Source organism: Limanda limanda, chromosome 1, assembly GCF_963576545.1.
Source record: "Limanda limanda chromosome 1, fLimLim1.1, whole genome shotgun sequence".
Taxonomy (NCBI): Eukaryota; Metazoa; Chordata; class Actinopteri; order Pleuronectiformes; family Pleuronectidae; genus Limanda; species Limanda limanda.
In genome coordinates, this window is record NC_083636.1 from 37,367,621 (window position 1) to 37,394,908 (window position 27,288).

A 27,288-nucleotide genomic window follows, 5' to 3' on the forward strand; every position below is an offset into this window, starting at 1 on the left:
CTGATGTATGATCAAATAATTTATGAAAAACTATAATGTCACACCCGGCCGCCTGCAGCTTTACCTTGTGTTTAGTGCTGACAAGCTTCTTAGTCTTGTTTAATATCTGAAAGGGATATCAATAATTTCTTCATTTTGAAAAATGCAGCCTCACTGCCTCATGAATGATTGCGGATGTGCTAGTGGGGGAAATGTCAGTGCTAAAACCGTATACCAGTAGGTTTTATAATAATGCATAAAAACGTGGGTGGTCATTTTATAGCTCTATGACATTCTATGGCGCGACTTCCCGGGAATGTTATCTGCTACCATCATCTCGATCCATTCCTTCTCCATGAATCAACTATTAAACTTCAAAACTATTACATTTTTGCTGTGAGTAAGCAGAAAGCAGAGGTTTGGAAGTTTCCCGAGTTGAAGCAGCAGTGCAGCGTCTTATCGGCCACAAGGCAAAACTGAGCAAAACAGGACAAATTCAGATGGACGAGCTTCAAGTGTCTCAGGAAGGTGTTAGTCTGTAAGTTCAGTCTTCTGTGGAGAACGTTCCACACAGGCCTCTGGGATGTGTTTTGATCCTGGTGGTAGTCGTGGCAACCGGAGCCAACGCTCCTAATCCTGTAACGATCTGCGTACATATTTATTTAACTGAACAATGTGCTTGAGAATGAGAAGCATATTTCTGGCTCTGTCCAGTGTTTCTCACAGCAAAAGATTCTGAAGCGTTTCTTTGCTTACAACATGACACACGATGCTCTTTGTTGGTTTTGCATTTTGTCATCAGCCTACTGTCTTTCGTCTCCATCTGTTGATGATGTTGCAGCCAAATGAGGCCGTCACCATGATTCTCTGGGCTGTATTCAATATAGTTTAAAATAACAAGTTGGAAGTTAGAAGCTGGAAACGTAAACAGACGGAGCCTCCTGTCCATACTTTGCATTGCTGTATTTGTGTACGCCTTCTAAAAGCTTCAGGACATGGACAAAACCAACTAAATTGAGCAATACCACCAAATATCATGGGGGGGCGGTGAAGCCAATATTTCAAGCTAGCTGATCCTACGACTTAAGGAAGATATTTTAACAATGGTGGACTTTGCACTTGTGAGTTGTTGCTTTTGCCTCTTTCTTAGTGGCCTCCTCCACTGTCAACATGTTTACTGTTGTCAGAAACTCTTGACTCTGTGCTGCCCTCTAGTGGAGGAGGCATTGTATAACAACTATGCTCACGTAACAAACATATGGAAACATGTGGGCAGTGACGGTTACCTCAGGTGGAACAGACATATCTCTTCTCGTTCTGACAAGACGCATAATGAGCCTCAACCTTAGGTCCAGGTGGTTCCTGTGCATATTATGAACTTTAATCCCTGTGGCGCCCCCTGATGGTGGGCAGTGTTGTCCATCAAATCTCTGGGTCTCTTTGAGCTGGCATCTCAAAAGACCAAATGATATCACATCACACCTCGAGCCATCCAAGGAGAGCTTGTGCACTGGATGGAACCATCTGCACTTGTTATATTTCTTCATGCATTTATTCAGCTGCTTCTTCTCCTGTAGGATGAATACCTAATGTGAATGAATACTCTGTGTGTGTCTGTGTGGGTGTGTTTTATGTGCGTTACATTTTCTCCCAGTTTATTCAAGAGGAAAAAACAATGCAACAATTAGATCACCGGCTCAGCGTGTAGGGATTTGGTGTACAGAGCGTGTTTGCACAGGCAGCGTACTGTGTCTCCTGAGGTGCGTCTTGTCCATCGAGGCCTCGTCACTTTTACTCGTGTGTTCAACCTGCAGTGCCCCCCCCCGCCGCCCGGCACACGCTGAATTATACATGGTGACTTTTGGACTCATTGTTTCTACTTTCTTCACAGAGCAAAGTTACCTGGACTGACCTGCTCTAAGGTCAGTTAATAGGCTGCTCCTTGTACTGTGAATATCTCAGGATGGAAGTGTTGAGTTTACCCAAATGTGGGATTTATTTTTCGTTATGAGCTCATGATGTTTTCTCCCATGTATATGCATGAACAAAGCAATGTTTGCATGAATGCATCAGAGGGAACCTGGACCCGATTTTACATATTCTCTGCAGAGTTTTGGTTTATTGATCAGTTCAAAGAGCATTGTGCTGTGTATCGGACAGTAAATAAACCCAGAGAGAAAGCATTGGACGGAGTTATAGAGGGGAGGGGGTGGGGGTGGGGCAAATAAAGACAGAGAGCCTAGAAATAGACGAGAGAAGAATATGAAAGTGAGGCTGAGGGGGAGAGTCCGGAGAGACACGGAGACAGTTTGAAGAGGGAAAGTACCCACAGTTGGTAGCAGGGAGGAGGAGGAGGAGGAGGAGGAGGAGGAGGAGGAGGAGGAGGAGGAGGAGGAGGAGGAGGAGGAGGAGGAGGAGGAGGAGGAGGAGGAGGAGGAGGAAGAACAACAAAGAAAATCATTCCCTGGCATCTATGGTGGAGAGCAAAAGTGAGGGGGGGGGGGGATACAGAGAATTGAGTCCTGGATCCAGCTGAGTGCCTAAGCAGAGAGGGGAAGGAAGCGGAGCGAGAATAAATATGCTATTCCCCGTATCGCTCTGTCTTTCCTCTGTTGTGTGGGTGTGAAGAGGAGGAGGAAGAGGAAGAGGAAGAGGAGAGAGAGAGGTTGCCTGTGGTGTGTGGTCGTGGGGGGGCGGTCAGGGATAATTTGTGCCACTGTGTGATGAGCCTGAATCCCCGCTGATATATTACAACATTATTGCATCCTCACATGTTCACAGGAATATTTGCATTAGTGTGTGCACACACGCTCAGCTGGTTGTTTGTGAAAAGCCTCCGAGGATTCTGACAGGACGCATCATTGGGCCTCTAATGAAAGACACTTTCACAACATGAGCTCTTTTTTTGCATCCAATCATCTCGCAGTAACCATTTAAAATGTATTAAAGTTTAAAATTTCATTCGACTTATTAATTGGAAAATAGAAAAAATGTACAAGCTACCGTCCACAGGCTTGTATGTTTAGGAAATCCAACAGAAATCCAATATCTCACAGTTGCAAATGAATGTAAAACCATGCATTATTGATTATGCCATATACAAGCATCAATACTCCTCTATCCAGTCTATCCAATATGGAATTCTTTAGTTTCTTTCAATTAAAACTGTTTCATTTAAAAGCTTTAATTTCCCTGCAAATGAGTTGATATCAACTGAACAACGATCTGGGATTAAAACTACACACATTTGTTGATTTGTGATTGAAAGCCGTTTATTTTGATGCAAATTTCCAACACAAACTGGCTCCTTTTCTTGCAACACGCCCTCTAGTTATCAAAAGCAGACACATGCAAACTATTCATATATTCAGTCTTTCAAACCTCTCGCCCACGAGCAAAGACAGATGCACACACACCCCCTTTTGCAATTGTGTTCTAAAAACCAACTCAGATCGAGGTCTTCCATTTTCGTCGCCGCATCACTGCACATCATGGTGACATGAGATTTAAGGACTGGGGATGTGAGACTGGCATTCACAAGAAAAAAAAGTCTGTGACAGAAATGAAAAAGTGATTTATTACAAAAGGCTGTTTCATGAAGTTTGTGACCTATAAGTTTAGCCAGCTGTCAATTGGAAGGGTGACCTGCCAGAAAATGTGTGTGCAGGTGAACATCTTATAGTTAATGCTGTTATCTAAATTACAGTATCAATAGTTTATTTAAAAATCGCAAATGCTTGCGTCGGTTGCCATTATAACATCCGTAAAACCGTTTACCATCTTTGGCAGGAAGGCAGGATTCAGCATGAACTCAGTACGTACCCTTTCTCTTCTGTTTGGGTGTGGTCCCCCCCAACCTTGACCAATTGGCTACAAAATACTGCAGATATCCTCCCAAGTTCCCACTCACACACCAGTAAATGTCAACTACTCACCTACTGAGTGTAGTGATGTGTCGTAGCAACAACAGTTTGCTTGTAGATGTTTAAACCTGCCAGACAATCAATCGGAAAACAACCCGAATGAATGCCCTGCAACACAAAAGTCCATCAATTTACGTTCTTGGGGTAAAAAGACATATTAATTGCTAATAGGAAGGTGGGCATGCCAACCGAGAGTAAAACAAGTAGAACTAAAAATTGAAGTTGACTTTGTGAAAATGAAAAGTTGTGAGGAGGAAGTGGTGGATGCATGCAAATGTGGTTTTTAATGTTTCTTTTGAGGGCTGGTGGCTTCTCATTATCACTTATTAGCCCCAGTCTACGTTAAACAGCCTCCCTCATTATTTTGGGACGCTGCTTTAATCATGATTTGTAGCCGTATAACACTGTGGCTCTTTTATTTCTGATATCTGACTGTTTTAATGTGTCTCTGTCATTTACCCTGTTAGAAATCAAGAAACATGGGGGTCAGGTCATGTTTTTCTTTGAAGTGGATAGTCATGCTAATCCAAATAATGTGTGTGTGTGTGTGTGTGTGTGTGTGTGTGTGTGTGTGTGTGTGTGTGTGTGGATTCCTCGTCTACTATGAAAAGTCAGTGTACTGCTTTTGTCCTGCCGTCTTTCAAGCAGGGATTTAATAGACAATCTCTGGATCTCGCTGTCTATCACTCTGTGTGTGTGTGTGTGGGAATATGTTCAAGTATGTGGCAGATAAATTCCATAACTGTCCATCAGAAAATACAACCCTGTGTGTGTATGTGTGTACGGATGCATTTGCTGTTTGTGTGGGCACTGCTTCTCAGCATCACTCCAGTTTTGTCTCGGAAGATTAACGAGGTGTGTTTATCCGTCCTTCGGTTTCCCTAATCAGGCTGCAGGTGTCTCCTCTCCTGTCCAGCTGCGGGACGGCGAGGAGACTCCACAACAACCCGTCTGAAAATGCAAACCAATCCCTTCACTCCCATTGATCTTATTTCTTTTGGTTATTGGAGGCAGCGCTAAACGCTATTGGCAGGTGCAAATAACTGTTGACACAGGAGCGGCCTTATCTAGAACCGGCGTTAACAGACTGCGAACGTGGGGCTAATTAAAAATAATGAGCTGTGTGCAGTGTCCATGCCCCGGCCATATAAGCTGCTGATATAATAAACCTCCATTACAACTTCAAATATTAATTTTGGATCAGACAATTTTTCACATTTGCCTGAACATGGATGTACAGTAGCTCCCGTGGAGCAGATCCGAGGGCAAACACAGGACACGGCAGACCTCGACGCTTTGACTCGTCACAGCAGTACGAGCTCAGTGTTACTAATAACGTTAACGCTGGCTACGCCTGGAAACTGGAAAAGGCTCAGTGAGCTGTGCCAGGGAGCAAGATTTAGGTGAGAGGGATCTATTGGCAGAATCTGAATATAAAATAGTCCTAATGATGTTTTCAATTGTGTGTTTCATCTAAATTGTAGGACTTTATATTTAAATACTTTATATTTACATCAGGTGCGGGTCCTCTCTACTGTTCAGCTGCAAGATGACACTTCACCACTAGATGTCACTAAGTTCCACACACTGACCCTTTAAGCCTCTGTTAAATTAAATGGATTGCTTTGAAAAGAAGGAACTTGCAACTACATGCTGATGTAAAGCTGGCAAATATACTGGCATCGATGAAATACCTCCAACTGAAAGGACAACAGAAATTTGAAATATAATACTGTGGTTGAAACCTGGATACTGGGCCAGAGTTAATAAGCCAGTTGGACTAAAAGAGATGGATTATTTTTTGTAACTTTTTTAAAATAATGTTCTTGGGCCCGCAGACATGAATCATCCCACACAGATTAAAAACATTTATTAAATAAATAGCATGTTCCCGACGTCAGGAAAATGTCAGTGGCCTTAAGGAGCGGCTACATGAAATTACATATCCCTTTTAAATGTCGTTTAACACAAATGCTATAATTATAAAGTGTCCCGCCCAGCCTGGCTTGATTTGAAATAAACGGAGATAGTGTCCGTGAATCTCCCCAGTGACGCTGCGAGGAGGATCCTGAATCACTGTTAATTACCACACAGTGAAATAATGTAAATGAAAAATATTCATGGCCGAAAGGCTCAGTGAAGGATAAAATGAAAAGAGAAGAGCTGCTAAATTAGTAATTTGTTATATAATTGGAAAACCACACGGAGGTTTGTAAAAGATATATAGGATTCATACATGTTGGAGTCTCTTCCTCTCAGTGTCTGATCTGATCTAATGTTCTCTTCTAATTTCCTCCTTTCGTGTTTAATATCTGATATTTCTGTACTTCTGTAGATTCCACCTGACGCACCAGTCATGCAGAGTGAAAGTGAATTATAGAAATGGATGCAGTGGTTGATGAGCTCACTGGGGCCTATCTGAAGGAAAGGGATCAGTGTTATTTTCTTTCACCACTTCCTCTGTAATTATTGTTGTAAATTAACTCTCATTGACTAGTTAATGAAAAGAGTTGACAGCGGTATCATTAAATTAATGATTGGATTAAGACCTGTGAGTGTTTAACGTCAAAGGAATCCAGCTGATGACTGTAATGGGCATCAGCGCTAAGTCACTGTTCATATCTCTTGTCTGGAAATACCTCAAAGGATAATATTGAGTAAACAAGCATAAATCAGTTTAAAAAAAACCTTCAATGAGACAGAAAACCAGCACAAAAATACACACAAACACCACAGACATCAAAATATTCCAAAACAGATGCATGACATCCAAAAACATTTACAAAACAATTCTCAATTACCAACGAGACAGAGAATGAGCACAAAGATAAAAAAAACACACAAAAAAACACACAAACAACAGAAAACAGCTACAAAAACAAGCAAAGAGACTCAAAAGAGGCACACTTACCAGGAAGTAGTAAAGAGGAAACAAATTGATAAACACGTCAGGCTGTAGAGGGCGCTGTTGCTCAGTAAAGCTTACATAGTGTTGCTTTAATTCTGGGGCTCTTGCTCTTATGTGAAAGGTCGAGGCAGAGCAATGAAGCCCTTTGTGTGTTTTGCCACTTTTCAAAAGTTTTTTAATATCTATGGTTTATTATAATCTTCTAATTTGGAAGTAATGCTTATTTCCTTTTGTTCCCACGGCAACAGGACTCTCATCCCACTGGCCTCCAGTTCCCCCACCAGGTCACACAGCCGCGCTCGAACCCATCATGACTCCAGCAAGAGGAAAACGCTGCAGGTGGGGATGAAGGAGTTTGCTTAAAAGCTGAAACTTAAGGATCGACTACTGTGAGAACATAAGCTCAAGGGAGTGTGAATACTGTGCACACCAGGAAGAAATGGTAAGTGGTGGATGTGCCATAAGAAAGTGCTCTGAGAAGGGGGGGGGGTTAAATGTGGTGTTAAACAGCAAATCTGCTCAGCACTATCTCACTGCAAGTACTGCTGGATTAATCCAAATCTGTTTTCTACATCTAATGATGAACTGCAGCAAACAAATAAATAAATAAATTGGGACTAATGCACGTTTTTTTAATAAGAACTTTCCTCCAAGTTAAAGCTACAAATGATTTTCAATCAGCAAAAAGCAATTAAGTGTCTGGTGTTCAGGATTTAATGAGGAAATGACCGACACACAAATGGAAGAAGGAAGAGTCATCATATTTACGTTAACTTAGAATGAACTTAGAGTCGAATCTACACAGGAAATTGAGGGACACTAGATTCCACTAACTCCTACAAACTGAACCTTTAATATCGAAGATGAAGCTTTTACAAGTTTGGAAACTGTTCGCAACCCGCTTAATTTGGTTTGGGGCCATTCCACTGGCAGTGGGGTAATTAAGATGGAAATCTGAGTTAACTCTGTTTAAAGCAGATCCTTTTAACATTAATCTGACTCTGCAAAAAATGCTGCATTGTTAAACATATTCAAATCATCTTCCCCCCCGAAGCGAGTGAAGCAGCACAAACTGTTTAGAGACGTGGATAAGATGATTCCTGAACTCCCGGTGCTGCGTTCTGAGCTGATTACACCGGTCCACAGAGAGAGAGAGGGAGGGATGTAGAGCGGGCGGGGCGGGTTGTTCTTTATTTGCCGTCCCACGTCAACTGGCCTACTTGATGCAGATACAAAGGAGGAGAAAGAGAAAAAAGAGGAGGGGATGGAAAACCACAAAGGGATTTCAAACTAAATAGATGGAGGATTGTGGTGAACTCCTGAGGAATCTCTTCTGTGACTTGCCTGGTGTTGAAACAGCAGGTTGGCACACAATCAAGCTACGGATACGAAAGAAAATACGATAAACTGTTTCAAAACTATGATGTTTAATTTTGACGCATGTCCGTTTTGAATTTTTCAAGTGGAGTTGAGCTTTAGCCAAACTAATGCATATGTGTGTGAATGGAGAGGCAGCTTCAACTCTGAAATATAACTAGCTAAGTAAATTTTATTTATATAGCACCTTTAAAACAACTTGGTTGATCAAAGTGATTCAAAAAGTAAAAGGTAAAACTACAAAAACTGCAAACATCAAAATACAGATGGTAAAAATTTAATAAAACAAAATCTGCTGGGCTTAAAACGTTCTCAACTCGAAAAGACAATAAGAATTACAGATTGTAAATGTATTAAACTTTACTTAAAGGCGCAACAATTGTATTTTGTCTTATATTATATATCTTTCTTCCTCCAACCAACCTAGAATAGAACAGAAAAATATCTCCACCAAGGCTCAACAGTCCTTTAAATTCAATCAAGATTTTCACAAAGCATTCAGGTGGTGGTGCAGCAGCTGGAGACAAAAAGTAAAGTATTGAGTAAGGTATTAAATCGCTCAAAGAACGACAAACGTAAATTATAAAAAGACTTTGAAGAAAACTAAAGCGTTTCCTCTTTCACTTGACCGGGTCCAAGGCTTGTGATTTAAGGCAGACAGGTGCTACTCATCCAGATTATTGTTCTTCAATTGTATTTAAACAATTCACAGACACACCTCTATGATGTAAGACAATACAACAACCTGCAATACATTAATGATTAGCTTTTGTTGAGACTACAACTTTCTCATGACGCAATACTTTGACATTTATCTGGAAGTTGTCCTTTGCTGTTTTGTATCGAGTGAACTGACAGATGCTGTAATTTGCCTCCAGGACACAAATTAATTCTTTATTATTAATAAAAACAATAATCAAAATATCATCCTTAGAAATTCATGGACATTCTCTAACTCCCGTGACCTTTTATAAAACCAAATGTTTTATTAACTCTATAAAGATTTCATGGCTTTAGCAGTATCTGCAGTAAATCAACTCGTGCTCGAGTGCTTCACGCTCAGATGAACACACGAGTCAAAGAATGTGACATTAATCAATATTGTTTGTAACTTTGGTTGTTCAACCAAAGTTACAAACAACTGTTCAACCTTTAGACAAATGGGCTCATTCCCTTTCATGTCGAGAGTTAAAAAAGAAGATCGAAACCCGTCTCGGACTCAGAGCCGACGCTTCAATAATTGATAAACATCGATGCAGCAGAACCAGAGATATCATCAGTTTTTATTTCACTTTCTTTTTCTTTGTCCAAACCGGGAGCCAAACTCAACTCGACCCCCAAACTGACCTGTGTTGAAATGTCCAGTAGAATATGAGGAAGTGGACAAACAATAATCTAACAGGATTATCGAATTCACCATGGACTTAACATCCATATTAAATGGACATTAATATACAACTTTTAACAGCAAAAACTATTTATATGTATATTTAAACTCATCAATGATTCTATTATTGAAGGATATTTTGAATGTATTCCTATGAAATGTAACTTTTTTACCCTTTGTGATTTTCTGCTGGTTCATGTTAAGTTTCTGATTGTTTTTGTGTAGTTGTATTGTTTGGGAGGATGCACTTTTTTGTAAGATATTGTCAATGTGTTGTTTGTATTGAATCTTAAAAAATTACAAATTCATGATAAATGGCTTTGTATTTTTATAGCGCTTTTCTAGTCTTGATGACCACTCAAAGCGCTTTACAGTACAGTTCTACATTCACCCATTCACACACACATTCATACATTGCATCTATTCACAGCACTTAGTTATTCTATGGGGGGCCATTCGGGTTCAGCATCTTGCCCGAGGACACTTCGGCATGCAGATGGGTCAGACTGGGGATCGAACTGCCCCTCAGCCACAGCCACCCTCCCAAATTCATGAGGGGAATTAAACACATTACTCCTCAGTACTCTGTAGTTCTTTCTGTTGCAGCTGACGGTAGAGTTTTAATTTTTCAGGTCAGTTCTTGACAGAATAGAGCTGATTGGGTGAATCGAGGTCAGACTGTGTGGACACAGAGGGGCCCCTCGTTAAATGGCTTAATTTCACATTATTAGCGTGAGCAGGATACATGTCAGTCACTTCCACTCTCCCCTTCACTCCAGCTCTGTGCTTCTAATTACAGGAGGCAGCCGACAGCCAATTATCCGCGCCGTGGCTCAGAAAATGCATTGGACTCGTTCAGCCTGAGAACGGCAGCAACAAGAAACCCGAAGAATCTTCGAGTCACAAATCAACTCGTCCATAATTCCGCAGCGCTGACTTTCGACTTCGTGTTTTAGAGAGACAACTCTCAGCAGGCTTTAAAAATAGGCTGTGGAGGTATTGTGTGACGAAACATGCATTGTTTGGCTTTCGTGTTTCAACAGATGGTGCTGCCTCATTTAAAGTTTCAGGGAATGTTGGACTCTACAGGAAACCCAAAAAGTTAGTTTTTGATTTTTTCTCTTTGTTTGCCTGGTCAGCTCCGAGCTGTTGGCAGCACAACATGAGTTGAGATGGTCCTCCTCTCTCGTGGGCTCGGAGAGTTTGTTATTGAAGGCCAACCGCCGTGGTATCCTGTGGTAGGAGGTTTGACAGTTATTGGCGCGCAGTGTCGAGTGGATGAGAACACACCAGTGCTTAAAGTACAGGCTGGGGGGGGGGGGAGGGGGGGGGAGCCAAGGAGAGAACACACTCTAAGAAATTGTCTTCAATCCTTCTTCTTTCACAGGATCAGTTTTCTTCTGTGGAGTGAGCGGCAGCTAAATCATCTGAAGCCAGTGAAATCTGCCCATTTCCAGCACCGCTTGTTTACTATCCATTCCTTTCTTTTCTCCCGCGGAGGGACAAGAGCAGAACAGTCGGGCGGCAAGTGGTCCAGCGACAAGAAGGGATAACGTGTGTTTGTGTTGAGCCGAGCACAGCGGGCTAGGGAGCCGATACACGGAAAAGTGCTTTCTGTTACCAAAATACTTCTGTGGCAGTTTTTCCTCAGATACGCAGGCTTAAGTGACCAGATGGAAAGTGAACTTGGGTGTTATGCAGCCCAGAGCGGTTTAGTGGTATTTATAAGAATTCACTATGTTTAGTGTGATAATATAACAATTATAATAACTTTATTTCTAAAGCTCCTTTACAAACAGGGTTTAGAAAGTGTATACACAGAATGGAAACAATAAAAAAAACACAACATTATACTCAAGCCAATAAAATAAAAAAAGGATAAACGCAGTAGGTTGTTTCTTTGGGAGATAAGGCTTCTCAAGTCTTCAATGTCATTTGTGTGTCTATCTTTCTCAGGATTGGCAAAAAATTTGCAAAAAATCAACTGAACTGATTTCTAAAAATGGTGCAAAGTGGGATACAACCTGAGAAAGAAATTTTTAGATTATGATAAATGGACAGATTTAATTTTTTTAACATTGTGGAATAGGCCGTTATGAAAGGTATGAAAACAAAAAAACATAATTTGGCAATAAACCTACAGAGTTTGTTTTAATTGCAAAGATCAGAGTTTAAGGGACACAGATCCAAATCATCATGCGCTGTCGCAATGTAGCCAGAGATGCTGGGTAACTTATTTTCACCATAATTCTGCTCTGCCACTCCACAGTGTACCCCCTCTTCATCATTCCTTATCTTTCATTTCTGTGGCTGCCACCGTCGGGCTCACAGCAGCAAACACACTCCACAGGAGTCTCTGCACACGGACACCACAGAAGGCTCCAAACACCCACCTGCACTGTGGTGTGACACTGCGAATATCAATAGATTAACACCAAACCCCCTGTCACATTTAAAAAAGCTCACTCCATATGTTCAACCCTGGCTGCACTGGTTCTCTCCTCTGACGCGTCCCACCAGCTTCCTCAGCTCGGTCTCAGTTAATGGGAGCTAACTGCCCCGGCTCGAAGATTCCAGCATTTATCCGTGGCAGCTCCACGGGCTAACTTATGAATTAGTCAGGGAGCTCAGAGGGTAAACAACAACATAATTAAGGGAACTCCACCATCACATTGTGCACACACTAATAGGGAATTTGTTTATTTCTGTATTCCTCCGAGACGCACGTAATCTCTGCACACATATTGGCAGCAGAGCCGAGGAGCAGGAGGGAAAATGTACAAAAGCTCTTGCACGGAATTTTGAAAAGTGGTTTATTCAGCTTATTTTCCTCAAATTTGATATCATATCAAGGAATTTACTGAAGGGGGCTTGAGTTGAACAATGATAGAAAATTACAATTCTGCTTGTTAAAGATGAAGAAGTCTACTTCAAGAACAGTGGATTTCATCAGGTGTTGACATTGTGTTGTAGATGTTAGTCTGACTTTACTTCAGAGCTGCCAGTTATAAATTAAGGAGTTGACATGTTTTAAATGATCTGCCAGCAATTTTGACCCATGGTTTTACCCACAGTGCATCACTCACGTCCTCCTGTAATGTACTGGGAGTTTAACGATGATGGATGGTCATCATCTCAATTATTTCCTCATTTAGTCTCATGTCTCTCTTTCATTCTCTCACTCATACTCGTTCCCATTTATTCTACATTGCTTCATTTGTCCCCTTGTTTTATATTTCTTCCCGTTCCTCTTCACTCCCTCTCTCCGACTGTAATGACAACCGGCTTCCAAACTGTGGCACCTGGTGAAGTTCTCAATGCCACAAACGATGTAGCGTGTAATTTCCTCCCCGGTGTGCAGCGCTGCTCTCCCCGTGGAACCAAATTACACATTTCATGGCTCAAAAACAAAAAAAATCTGTGTTGTATCTTGCGTATTCTGTTCCTTCTGCTCCTCGACGCACGTTGAGTCTTCAATATCAAAAGTTGTTTCAAAACACAGAATCATGAAACTGAGCTTTAATCATTTGTCTTTACACAGAAAGGACCATTTATTGCACTCATAGTGTCTTTCATGTGTTTTCCACCAGACAAACAAACACTGGCTGCCCATACAAACCCTGCTCTCAGGACACAGTGAATGAAATCCATATAATGGCCGATGCGGATGAGTGGCGTTGGACACAGATTAGAAGGCTCCAAACCAAAGTCAGTTTATAACGATGATTGTTCAGTTTAAACTCCCATATTCTTGTGATATAAACAGTTTAAGAATGGTTCATTTTCTATTTGTCTCATTTTAATTCCCTTCAGCCAAATTGCCTTTCAGAATTAATAAAGTTGTGCTGTGTTATGTAACTCAGAGTTGTGTGAGCCATTGCAGGAATACTGGTGGCTGGTGAGTGGGTGGGTAGTGGGTGGGTAGTGCATCATAATGAGGCCTGATGACCTATATTTTCCTAACTTCTACCAAGGGTATTAGCTGTCTAACCTGAACTATGTATTATTTGTCTTTTGTCATGAGTGAGTATCACACAGAGCATGATATTGGCCGGGGGGGCTATGGGGGATCGCTAAGAACAATCTAATAAAGACACTATTACCTTATACGTCAATACTAGATTTAAGCATTCTGTGAGTGAGGGTTTACCTTATGGTGGCTGATGGTTTTGAATATCCTGACATTTTGGGAAATGTGATTATATGCTCTCCTGCCAATAGTTATATGAGAAGACTAATACCAGCAGTACTCCCAGTTTTCCACGTTCATATGAAGCTTGAGCTTACAGCGATTAGTTCTCGATAAATCCCGGAAAAAAACTCCTCTGATAGCTCCTGCCTCCCAAAGGTACAAGTAAGAAAATCCACCCACCACAACAGCTTAATTTCAAACTAAGCAAGACAGAAAATAAGCATAGCATATCCTAAGCTCCGACAACAAATTGACTGGAGCTCTAAAATTTCCAGAAAAAGAGTTAAAACCCTCGCCTGCTGCTGCAGACGGAGGTTCAGGAGGAACAGGCGGCCACAGAGGCCACAGAACAACAAGTACCTCGTCTCCAGCTCGGTTCAATTTAGAGGATGAGCCGCTCGCCAGCAGGGATATCGATCTATTGACCTCGGCTCCGTCTGTCCCACAAGTCACTATCCTGTTAGACAGAGCCGAGCAGCAGCAGAGTCACGGGTCCAAAGCGTTTTAACAAACAACACCTCTCATGAAAAAGCTTCCCCTCTCAGATGTTAGTAATCCATACCACAAGAACTACTGAATTGGAATATATATATAAGACTCTGATTAAGTGAGACATATTGTGTTTTTTCCCATTTGTCTTTCCTTTAGTGTGTCATGTAGGTTTTTTTACGAATGTTAAAGGTCAGCAAAGTTAAAAAGCAGAATGTCTGAGTTAAGGAAGCTCATCTCCTCCACAGAAAACACTGAAAGCACCTGAACCTCCAGAGACGCCTTGTCAGCAGTCTGGCCAATTACGCATCATTGTGCATAATACATGCGTAGTGGCTAGGCTGCTACGCCCCTATCAAAGCCAGGTAAAGAGCGGAGGCTAACATTTACTACAGGCGCTGGAATCAGTTGACCAATCACAACAGGGTGGGCCGACTGGCCGATCAGAGCAGACCGGGCTCTTAAAGAGACAGGAGGTTAAATCATGCGTTTTAGACAGAGGATGAAAAGAGGAGCTGCAGCAGTGGACACTATGAGAAAAGTGATGCATTTCTAAACATTGTGTGTATTTCAGTGACAATTCAATTTAAGAATCTGAATATGAGCAGAACATGACTCCTTTAAGAAGTCAATTAGGTTAAAAAAGAAACTCCTGATGGCTTAAAATAAAACTGCAAGCCTTATTTCTCTGTCAGCGATGTGTACTCGGAATTTGTACATGCGCACAATTTAGTGTCACTAACATTTTCTCATAGTCTGTTTCTTCCGTCTCTGTGTGTGAGACAGAGAGCGGCCGAGGGGAACTGGGCCACAGACAGAGGGGACAACCACTGAGCATGAAGTGATGTTAGACACAGCAGAATGACTTTGACAGATCACAAATGCCCAGTGAGGATTTTTAAAAAAGCTACAAGAGGGGCTAGTAGCCTCTCATACATATTTGTGTAACTCATACAAGATAAAAAAAAAAAAAACCTCAGGGCCGGAGGGCTGTGTTAAATAGATCTGTCTGCTGCCGCTTCCTCGCCATTTTGGGAGGCGCTGCTCCGTTTCCAGTGTGAGAACCAAAGAGCGGCTGCAACAGATTATTACATTTTGCATATTATTTCCCCTGCAAGCTGCACTGATCAGATTGGTCATGGATCAGGGGGCAGACGTGTCTCGGCAGGAATAGATATTGCATCGCTTCTGGCTCCCCGGCCCTATTACAAACCATTAAAAGGCATTTTGCACTCTTCCTTCTTAATGCCATTTCCTTTCCCCCCCGGAGAGGAGTCTTGTCTTTCTAAATGGAGTTCTAATCACGGGCCTGATGGTTTGTTAATGAAAAGTAAATAGCAGCTAAACAAATGGGAAATTATTGACACTGACAATACAGGCAGCGTTTCATTTGTATCGGCATTATGATTTCATTCAATAAGTTAATGTTGGAAATCTCATCAGATTTAATAGTTGGCATATTGTTGGAATGAATTTAATTAACAAAGCTGGACACATTTTCTCTGAATGGGAGTTTAGATATTCCACAGTAGTGCGTGGGCAATTAAGAAGAAAATCTTAAGTTCAAATAAAACACACAATCCACATCAGCATGTCTGCGGTGATCCTACACACAATCCTCACCCTGCAGAGTTTTGCTGCATACATGTTACACAAATGCTTAGGTACTAAACCACAAGAGTCGTGCATGAAAATTATGAATCATCCGTTTAATAGCACAAACTGAGATGAAACGGTGACGTAGACAATCATAACCACTTGCTGATTGTGTCTTTTCACTCACGACGCAGCCTTTTGAGACAAAAATGTTGTAGTATGGCTGTAGCCAATAACAGCATCTAATGCAGGTGGATTACTTTATACTTGAGTAAATGGAATACTTGATCAGAAAAAATAACTTTTATGTTAAACGTACCTTTTTCCAGGACTCTAGCCTAATGAGACTGTAACGAGGAGAAAGAAATCTGAAAACGAGGTTAACGACATAATGAAGTCGCACCAGAGTCTGTGAGTCACACACACAATCCTCAGAGTAACCGTACTGATGCACTTTAAATGAAATGTGAACAGCAGCTTTTAATAACAAGTTGTAATTCCACGTTGACCCAACAATAGTAAACTGCCACCACCAATTTTCCTTTAATTCAACTACTGCTCGAATACACCTTTAAGATTGTGCCTCCTCCATCAGAGACAACAAGTTAAGTAATGCAGTTCCAACCCTGAGCACAAGATGGTGAGGACGAGTACGACTTGAGCACCACTTCTGTCTGATTTATCAGAACTTCAACGACTTTATTGACAAAAACTTTCTGCGCCACACGTTCTCTCTGGCCTCATGCGAAGATGCCCTCCAACACAGCAGATGAAAAACAAGATAAACTCGCCAAAATAAATCTTCAAAAGTCTTTGCGGTGAACAGAAGAGAACAAGTAGATCCATTTAGCTCCCCTGAAGGACAGACTCGTAAGTGGAAACATCTGCTCAATAATGTAACTACCAAAAATCATTGGAGGCCGGTGAAATACCTTGGTTAGGATATTGGCTTTTGAATCTCCAGGGCTGCACTGGCCCTGTGAGGTTGAAGCCTGTGACTGATGAGAGTGCTGGCTTGCTCTGATTTACACAGGCGTATTGATATGGGACGCTTGATTAAGATGGTTTTCCAGCTCAGGGCCGGGTGGAGTGATCCATGGGAGACGTGCCACGAGCGAGCGAGCGGGCAGTCCGGTGGATGCACTTGGAGAAATTAAAAAGAGGAGTACGGGCTACGGCAATTACAGGAATGATTCCCGGCAAGTGAGGAAAGGGGGCACGGCGAGATGTCAGTAGCATTTTAAGAGGCTTTGCACTGAGCCACATCTGTGAAGGAACAATGATTTAGGGAGCGCTTGCTTTTCTTCCATCAAGTCAATCAGCTAAAAGCAGGAAAGGCCACAGAAAGCCGTCAGTGTTGTCTACGCCACGTTCCCTCCTCTTCATTTTCACGGGCGTTTAATCCCATTTCATCTTTGTGCAACAAAAGCTTTTGCTGAGCTTGCACTTTCAGTTACAGTAACATCAAATACAGTAAGTGTCTGGAAATGCAATATACAAATTACACATGCAGACACTTTTGTGAGGGGAAAACGTCTCCACCACTTTGTGTTCTCAGGATTGTTTGAAAAGTAGAACTTTCAGTGTAGATGTCAGACTTAAGATGAAAAACATGAGAAAATAAATACCAGGATTTTCTTTACCTTTGGCAGTAGCTTTTTATAAAGATATTCACTGGACATGAACTGGTTAAATTCCATTTTGGATATTGGTGTTGTAAATCTTTCGATGGCTCGTGAACTATTCTGTGATTACCTCCATATTTAAATACCTTAAATGTCAGAGGAAAGAGGAGTGAGATATTGGAAGTCAGTGAATTGTAAATTTGAAAGTTTATCTTGAGCCTGAAGGAACACAGGAGAATTGAGCGTTGACGTAGGAGAGGAATCTATTTGCATACGGCTGGTGACTTTTCAACAGCTTCCTGTGGGCAGTGCAGAGTTTCCATTGAGCTGTATGATCCCAGCACTACATGTACATATTCATCTTTCATCTTTTTCTGCATGATGCTTTCACTTGGCAGCTTCCCTGTGTCAGGCCAAGGCAAGATGAGTGGTGGTGAAGATCTAACAGCTTGGCCACCAGAAAGCAATCAAACGGCCCATCCGAGTGTCTCTTTCCATCCCAGTTAATCCGAAGTTTCGAAAAAGGCTTTTTATGACTATTATTCACCAGTATTTTGTAAATGTTTCACAAACGATAGCTCACGTGACGGCAGCAAGGAAAAAAACATGTAGCCGCCATAAGTGTGGCTTTTGCATCCCTGTTTTCTGTCAATGTGCCAAAGTGAGATGTCTCAGCCATGAAGGTGAAGTTAAGAGTCTCCGTGCAGATGTAAAACTAATTCATCAAAATTCTTTCCAATCTGCTGTGCTGAATTTGTTTTTGATGATGCACCAGCTTCTCCTGAATCAGCCAGGCTTACGATGTTGTTAAATTAATGTGATGGATATGTGTGTGGTCACTTTTCTCTTTCAATATGTTCCAATGAATCAGTGGATTTCTAGTTTGAGAAATATAAACATCAATTAATTACGATGAGGAGATACAACCATCACAAATAAGTTATCAGTCTGCTTTGAAATTACATCTTGGATTTAACCGTGTGGTATCATGACATCTCTCTGAAAAATTGATGTATTAAATTACCTTGAAAAATTATTAACCACCTTTATATGACCTTAAAAAAATGGCATCTGTGAAGATGAAATTAAATGAAATTTACGGACGTTCTTACTTACAAAAAAACATGAATGGAATCCTGAAGGCAGCTCTGCCCTTTGAATCCTCCCTTATTCAGTGAGATGATTGTGCTTCACACGTTAGAAATCAGTTACTCTACATTTCTATGCTACACAATGAAAGGACTTTGTGCAAATCGGGTAAATTATTACGACATCATTATTACACTGAACTCGATACCAAACCCTCGCTCATTATCCCAACTGCCTAATTTCTCATCGTGCAAAAATACTGGGGAGAGAAGTCGAAATGTGCGACTATCAAAATCTTTTGACAGGAATATGCTGTGGCTGAGCCTCTAGAAACTCGAATGCTCTCTATACCTTATGCAACCCTTGTTTCCGTCCCAGTTCAGTGTCTGACTCAATAAGACGAGGTCATTGCAATGAGTCACTGCTGTCATGCAGATTTCAGAAGAATGCAAACTAATAAATCTTCCACCTTTCCTGCCTCTGCTTCCCTGCACCTGCTTTAACCTTCTCATTAGAAGTTATAAACTGACCCTTATGTATTGTATTCACATGTATAGACTGTTAATTCATCCAGAAGACTTTAGGTTACAGTTTTGACAACTCTTAAAGGAGAGTCTTTCTTTTGTTTATTGTGTTATATAGGTTTTTTGTGTATGGAAAAAGTCTGCAAAGTGAAAAAGCCCAAAGTCTGTGGTAGAGGGAACTCAGCATCAGTAAACTTGCCAATATTTCCACATCATCATCACCTTCATCATCACAATTACCTGACATCTGTGTAACGACCGTCTAGCATCTAGTCTGCCAATCAGAGCAGAATGGAGCCTGAAAGAGAGAGGAGCTCAAACCAAGTGTTTCAGACAGAGGCTGAAGAGAGGAGCTGCAGCAATTGACAATCAGAGGAAGGTGCATCTAAACATTTTCTAATAAGAATCCGAATTAAAATTACGAGCCTGATTATGAGCCTAATATTTTCCCCCTGAATATGTTAAGTACACACCATCGATCAGCACCAACAGCCGAGTAACTCTGGTGCATCATGGGGAATATGTGATATGATAAATTCATGTCGCCTTGAACACACGGTCCCTTCTTCTTTCTAAATAACAAGCAGCATTTTAATTTACTGCCAATGATCCTTCTGAGTGGCTGAACAAAAAAAGAAGTGATGGAATCCATAGGTGGAACCTCGTAAATCACCCTTACTGGCATCCTGCAGCTTCCCTCCTCCCTGGACACAGTGAAGAAGCTGCTCCTCTGAATCTCATCCAATCACTGTGCGGTGTCAGAGTGCTGTGTTACAGATCCATTCTGATTAGAGCAGGAGTCGGGGGGGTCAATCTGCTGGTCGACTGTCAGTCCTGCACGCGCGGCCATTTACCGCCTTAAAAGCTTTGCAGCATGATGAACGCCATCGATGTTTATAGAGTTCTTCATCTTGATATGGTGCCAGCCTCTCAAACACTCTGGGCCCAGCTTTTTAATTATAGTTGCCTTATAATAATGTAGAGAGTTTGAAATCTATACCATGGAAAGGACTGGGAGCAAACAATTTAAATAGTGTTTGTTAATAATACTTGTGTAGACATGCATGTCACTCAAATCAATTATTTCATGGATGCCATAATTATATCATTGTGCTTAAAAGCAATGTAAAAAAGACACAACGGTTTGGACTTTTAGAAAAGCTTTGGTGCACTCATCTCAGAGGCAGATAGAGAAATGTCCTTTTTACTCAAACTGAACTTTTACTTTTTGGGCTGTCTAATCTTTCATTATTTACCATTTTCTATCGATTCTTTAAATTTCAGCCTGGTGCAAGTTGTCGGAGGACAATGCATTCATTGTTTGAGAATGAATTCTAAGAAATTGCTTGTTTCTGTTTGTTTTCGTCCGATTCCCTGTACGCACTCATTTCTCTCAACGTGTGATCTATCTTGCGGAGAGAGAAGAATTCCAACTGACGCGGTTCACAAAAGTTGCAGGCAGCTAAGTTTAAATCTTAATATCCTGAGCTCCCACAGCAGCACCGTGCTCTTCAGAAAGATCAATAATGCACCGCCAGACGATACATCAACATGCTGCGGCTGTAGCAGGACGAGCTGGTGCGAGTCACTGGTGACACGCAGGCTGAATCTGCAGAACTTTCAGTCATCCTCATTGTTCATTGTGCTTCGATTTTGCCTCAATCAAAAGTCCGGCAGCTCCACACGTCCCATAAAATCTATTTAATCAGCTGGAGAAAACGCAAATCCGCTGCACGGCCCAAATCCCTCAGCAGCACGTTTTACTTACTACTAACAAATTCAGCTGGTTGCATTTCCTGCATTAGAATTTTTTATTTTTTTTGCCTTTACTCAGCCAAGACAAGTTAAAATGCTCCCAGAAACAATAACCGCAGTATCCCACCTTTTACAATACTTACATTTATGACTTGAGAAGTTGTAACCGTCCCCAATTATTTTACAGCATAAACTCCGTCGCCATTTTGCACCTGTTTCTAGTTAATCAGCCACTGAGCTGTTTGAGGCCCACAGAGCATCCATTATACCTGCATGCTGCTCCCATCGATTCCAGTATTAGTGTGACCTTAATGGTCATTGGGCCCAGTACCCGCTGGAGCCGTTTGCAACTGTTTCCAGTCTGGATCGGGACCCGTGCTGCGCTCAGCCTTAAAATAATCTCAGGGGGAGTTTTTTTTTTGAGCTGCACCTGCAGGTCTGACGTTTAATTTTCTGGATTTCTGATCCGTTCACTGCGACCACATGACTTAATGACAGGAGCATAAATCAGCGGAGTTTAGAGTGAGCAGGGGAAACAGCCCATAACAATCCCCAGATGTAACTTGGGAGGTGTCTAGAGTTCCCGAGTCCCACAGACGTGACCGGAGCACGACATCTGTTCTCTGAGACGCTCCACGTCACTTTATGTACAAGTGCCTTCATGAAAGTGCTCTAATAATACATCTCACTTCCACTGCAGAGACTTGTTTGCTGTGTGTTTCCACCTGCTCGGAGTACTTCTGTCATCGTGTGTGATCACGTTGTTTGGCAGAAATCACACAAAACGTTATCATTTCAAACTTGAAAGTGTTTCTCAGTGACAGTTTCTCACCATTCTCTTTATTTATCCGCTAAGGTTCAGGGAGTCACTCTTTGAAGGCTCTTTTGAACCTTCTGCAGTTGAAAGCTTTTTTTTTGTTGCTTTTAGTTGTTTTAGCTTCAAACGTCATCGTCTTCCACCTGAATCTCAGGTTGCACGATAAAAACCTAAACTCTTAGGAAAAATGTGCACAAGTAACTTCAAAAGAGCTTTAAAATAAAGAAGTAATATTATACCTTCCTCGTATAAATACTGCGTTTTATAGCAAACACACTTGGAAATAATATAAAAACACACAACTGTGAATCCCTTAAACTGGAAGTAATTCAATATATGATAAAAAACTGTGTCCTTCAAAACTGGTAGCTTCAGTAATGGGGAATATATATGAACTATTGAACTCATACTTTTCTTTTCTTTTCTTTAACACATTTCTCGGTCTATCCACTCGCACGTCCACATTCAGCCTCCAGGGGGACTCGCATGATATCAGAATGACCTTTGACCTGTGGCATTATCAGCTCCTCCCTGACATTTATTTGTTTACATTTTTGTTTTTCTGGCTTTGGGGAGGCTGAGAGAATTTTAATTTGTTGAGTGGTTAAAAGTGAATGCTCAGCAGACTATTGGATATCAATAACTGTCCCAGTGGACAAAACTGTATTTTGGTATTAGTATTGCTATACTGCATTGGCAGCACCACAGCTCCCTGCATGGTGCTATCAACAGAAAACTTTATTGAATTGAAGTGAAAAATATAACTGATTAAGAACCAAATGTTTAGTCCCACTTCTGAGCAAGAGCAACATTTATTGATTAAAAGAATATATTGAAACTGGCTATTTTGAATTTGAGTACAAGGTGATATTTGAACTAACTGGCTCGACCATCTCCAGATTCATGACTATCCACCTAATTAACTTGATTAGTGTAAAGCGCCTAAAACCAAATAATAATTAATAGAATTTATACCATTTTCACTTTTGTCCTTTTTACTGCAACAGTCGTTTTCGATGATACTCATTAATTGTTACCTCACATTACCTGTTTTTACTTAAGTATTTTAAGTATTACTTCTGTGGAGTTTTCATTGTTTATGCATCTCCGCCTTTACTGCTGCTGCATCCTGCTGTTAATTGTAAAAGACGAGTGGGACCATTGGATTTATGTCGGCGGCGGCATCCATAGAGTTGTAGAAGTTGTGAATTATCAGTGTAGACAGGCTGCAAACGCAATTTATTGGTTGCTTACTGTGTGGGTCTTGAAATACACAAGTGTATGCGTATAAATCTGGTGGCATAAAGAGGTGATATAATAGAATAGTTTTAGCATATTTTCTTAGTATTTTTATAACCGTATAACATTTAACACCGCTCCCTGTCACTTCTCATTTTCACCGACTTACCTTCTAATTTCATCAGAAGACATTTCTACAAAAGTTATTTTAAATTGACTTAGGAACAATCTGCTTGGGCATAATAACGGTGTCTGATATCTAAGATGTAAACAAGATTAACCTCATCTCTTCTTATTTTGCTCCTCTTTGCAAACCATGAACAACAGGCTAATAAAAACAGGTGTGTGTCTCTCTCTATGTTGGAATCAATCCAGGTAAAGACGTCTGCCAAGCTTGTAGATAATGCTTTTATGTGGTCCTGGTGCTTTGGAATAATGTTCAATCATAAACTCCCATCTGCCAGCTTTACTCTTGACAAGCCCCTCACTGGTCTTTTGCCTCCTCTTTGCCTGTGATCTACAACTGGAATGTATCACGGAGCTTCCCGGCCATTAACAACTTAAGCGTTCCATAGCTGGGATTAATAATGCATTATGTTTTGCTCAAGCAACTCTTCCGCAGCTCATTACAAAACAAAAAAAAGACTTTTAAAGGGAAACAGGTCCGAGGGCAAACTGTGAGACAAGAATGATGAAAAAGAGATGAATTAAAGTACTGAACAACAGAACTGAGCAAAATTCCCACAGAAACAAAGCAATTTTTTGCATTCATGTGTAATATTAATGAAGGAAAAAGTATCAAAAAAGAAGCATCTAGTATAAAGCTTAGTGATTATGAGTACATTAACCTCAGGACGTCTTCAGGTCCGTCTCACCTCTCTCATTAACCAGCGCTTCTCCTTTTCCTCCGCTGAGCAGCGTTGGAGGAATCACTTCTCTGCCGGTGGATCTGTCTTATCGAATTCGAGGTCAAACAAGGAGAGGAATGAGATTCACCCTGAGAGACGAATGTTGCAGACTGAAAAGACCTTTCCCACGCTACACGCTTTGATTTGTCCAACGCAGCTGTAACTAAACATCAATGATGGCTGCGTACCATTTCAATGTGTGCCTGGTAGTTTAGAGGAGCCGGCCAGAACAAAAAAGATGAGCTCAATCATCCCATTCAACAACCACAGCAGTGTTAATTTTGGCAGCTATTTTTGATTTAGTCTTAGTCTTTTGACGAAAATGCATATTAGTTTTAGTCTAGTTTTAGTCATTTTTATCCTTCTTAGTTTTAGTCTAGTTTTAGTCGACGAAAACAAATTACATTTTAGTCTAGTTTTAGTCGACGAAAACAAATTACATTTTAGTCTAGTTTTAGTCGACGAAAACAAATTACATTTTAGTCTAGTTTTAGTCGACGAAAACAAATTACATTTTAGTCTAGTTTTAGTCACATTTAATAGCCATGAATGTGACTAAAATCAGCTTTGTTATCAAAACATATTTGATAACAAAGCTGATAAAATGTTATATAAAGTTGTACTATACTAATCTGTAGATTATTGCATTTATGAAATTAAAGAACAACAATAAAGAAAACTGTTGACATTTTATTTATTTTTACCTGTTACAACAAAGGGAAACACCAAATGCTTATGAAGAGGAGAAGAAAATACACAGGCAAGTGTAGGCCTACTTTGAAATAAATTAAACGCAGAACTATGTAGGGTTATTTGAGTCATCCCCATATTTGTGGGAAATGTATGAAATAAGATGTACCCTATTTTGAAATAAATAAAAACATATAGCTGCAGCCTATATATTTTAGTTGGCGAAATGTGAAAACAAAAAGTGAAAGCAGATCAGACCGGAGGAGGAAACTGAAGCTCGGTAGAAACCAGCTGCAGCTTCTGCTCTGATCCAGAAGCTGCGGCGCTGATCTCAGAGCAGCTGAGACCAGAGAAACTCTGTGTTTTCACTGTTTCCATAGTTAAGAAGCAGACGGGGAGTCAGTGACTGGCCTGCTTCATGTGAACAAGCTTTTATCTCACTGTCTCTCTGAGCGAGTGCGCGGGGGCGGAGCCTCGGGACCGGTGCGCTGTCTGACAGACACACACACACACAGACACACACACACACACACACACTCGCCGCTCCGGGTACTTCATGACGGCCTGATACGATTATGTTTTTAAAAATTGTTGTGACTTAGTCAACCGCCAACATTTTCGTTTCGTCTCGTTAACGAAAATTAAAATAGATTTCGTCATAGTTTTTATTTTCAAAGATCCATTTCGTTACGTCTTCGTCTCGTCTTAGTCATGGGAAAAGGGGCGTTAACGAATATTTTTCGTTATCGTTATCGTCAACGAAATTAACACTGATGTGGACTATGAGTTTGAACTAATTTTTTTTGAACTGTACCCTTTATGTTTTTACGATTAACTTCCCGTAGTGTTTCCTCATTACTGTAGCTATAGCCTATTGAATTATTTAGATGTATACGTTTCGCCATTTTTTTCCCCCATCTATTCTTAATTTCAAGATGAGAATTCATATAATAAGCTACGTCTCCTTTTTTCTCAGTCCTTTAGCTATGGGCTATTTTAACTTCTGAAACGTTCACTTCATCGGGATTAAGGATGAAAAGATTATATTTTTGTAGTAAAAGGTCAAATGTCAGTGTGACCCATTTGTGCCATAAGTCAACAATTGTTTCGCCACTTGTGTTAAAGTTTCCTAATACGATAAAAATGAAAAGTGGAGACATTTTATATCCAATAGGTCAAACGCCAACTCTCCAGTGATATAATGTTCTTTGAAATATTATTCAACACCATAAAGGCAGTAACAGGAACAGAGTAGTGACAATATTTCACATTTGGTATGATACTGAATTGATGACACAATCAAGGTTGCCCACTTTCAAAAGGTATGGGCTGTAAATCTTATTAGCTTCTATATCCACATTCGAGAATCCAACGCTTTAAATCAAATACTACACTTTATAGCTTTTCTAAAATCCCTTCAAAGTCCTCTTTACGTACTGAAATTTATACAAGCTTGGTCAGACCTGGGTGTAAACTGTAACTTGACAGTGTGGCAGAGGTGTATAACCATGAGCCAGTAATTCTAGTATTCTAGGAGAGCGTGGTGCCTTCTGCTAAGAATGTTATTTTTGGTTGAGAACTTATCAAAGGCTTTTATTTCTATCTCTGCCGAGTTTGTGCAATATATTCATAGTTTATGTAACATGGCTCTGAAACCATATCGTGTAAATCAAAGATCATGCAGCGCCTATTTATGGAATACTTAATACTGATCGCAACTTTTTCAAACTACTGATTAGTCCTGGTTGTTGTCATTTGTTGGACAACAAAGCCACAAGGTAAATCTGAATGTAGCTGATCAAAGTGATGCTTTCTGTCAAAATCCACTCCGGTCACACGTTGTAAAAAAGAAAATAAAAGCGGTTAACTTCACAAGGGCCAAAAAATGTGTGTGGAACTCACAGAACAGATATAAACTTTGTCATTTTGATGATAACTTCTGCATTTCATGAATTATTAAATGTGCAGCAGCAGTCACTCAGCGGTGAGGAGAAAGAAATCAGCGCTCGGGAAAGAGAGTCGCCTCCAAAAAATGAATTGGACTTCAGCTCCTAATGAAATGCTTGCTCGGAGAGGGAGTGAAGGATGGGAGGTGGAAGTGACTGAACAAAATTGACTGCGTGATGCAGTGTGAAGAGGTTGATGCATTGGATCTACTTTTCCCTTCGTCCGCCGCTCGGTTTTCTCTGGCATTGGTGTAACACGCATGAAATTAACATAGAGTAGTCTGTAGGGCAAAGGTCCAACGCCAAAATCCTCTGCCGCTGACAGATAGAGAAACGCTTTGAATGTGAGTATGAGGAGGCATGAGAAGACTTAATTCAAATATAATTTAAAAACTGATTTATACCACACTCTAACTAAATCCAGCACACACACACAAGTTTTATGTTCTTTCCAAATCTAAACAAATGTTACCCCCTACCTCCACGCTTAAAGACATAATTTAAACCTTTAATTTGTGTGAGTGTGGCTCAAACTGCAACTTTCCATCCAAACCCAACCAAGTTTGAGAGACAACTAATCAAGTGCAACCTGAACCAGACAGACGTTCTATTTTTGGCGTCTGAACCTGACCCTTCACCAGTTAGTAGTGCATGCACTGAGACAAACCAAGTAGATCTCCCAGCCAACGTGACCCAACTCAACCCGAACCTGATCCCTGAGGTGCCTGACTGACTCAGGTCTCAGTGTAAGCTTCCAACCTTTTGGTAATTGAGTGAACAACTGAATATATTCTTATGCCAATAACTAACCTTATGTTTTGTTTGCTATGTTAAAATAAAAACT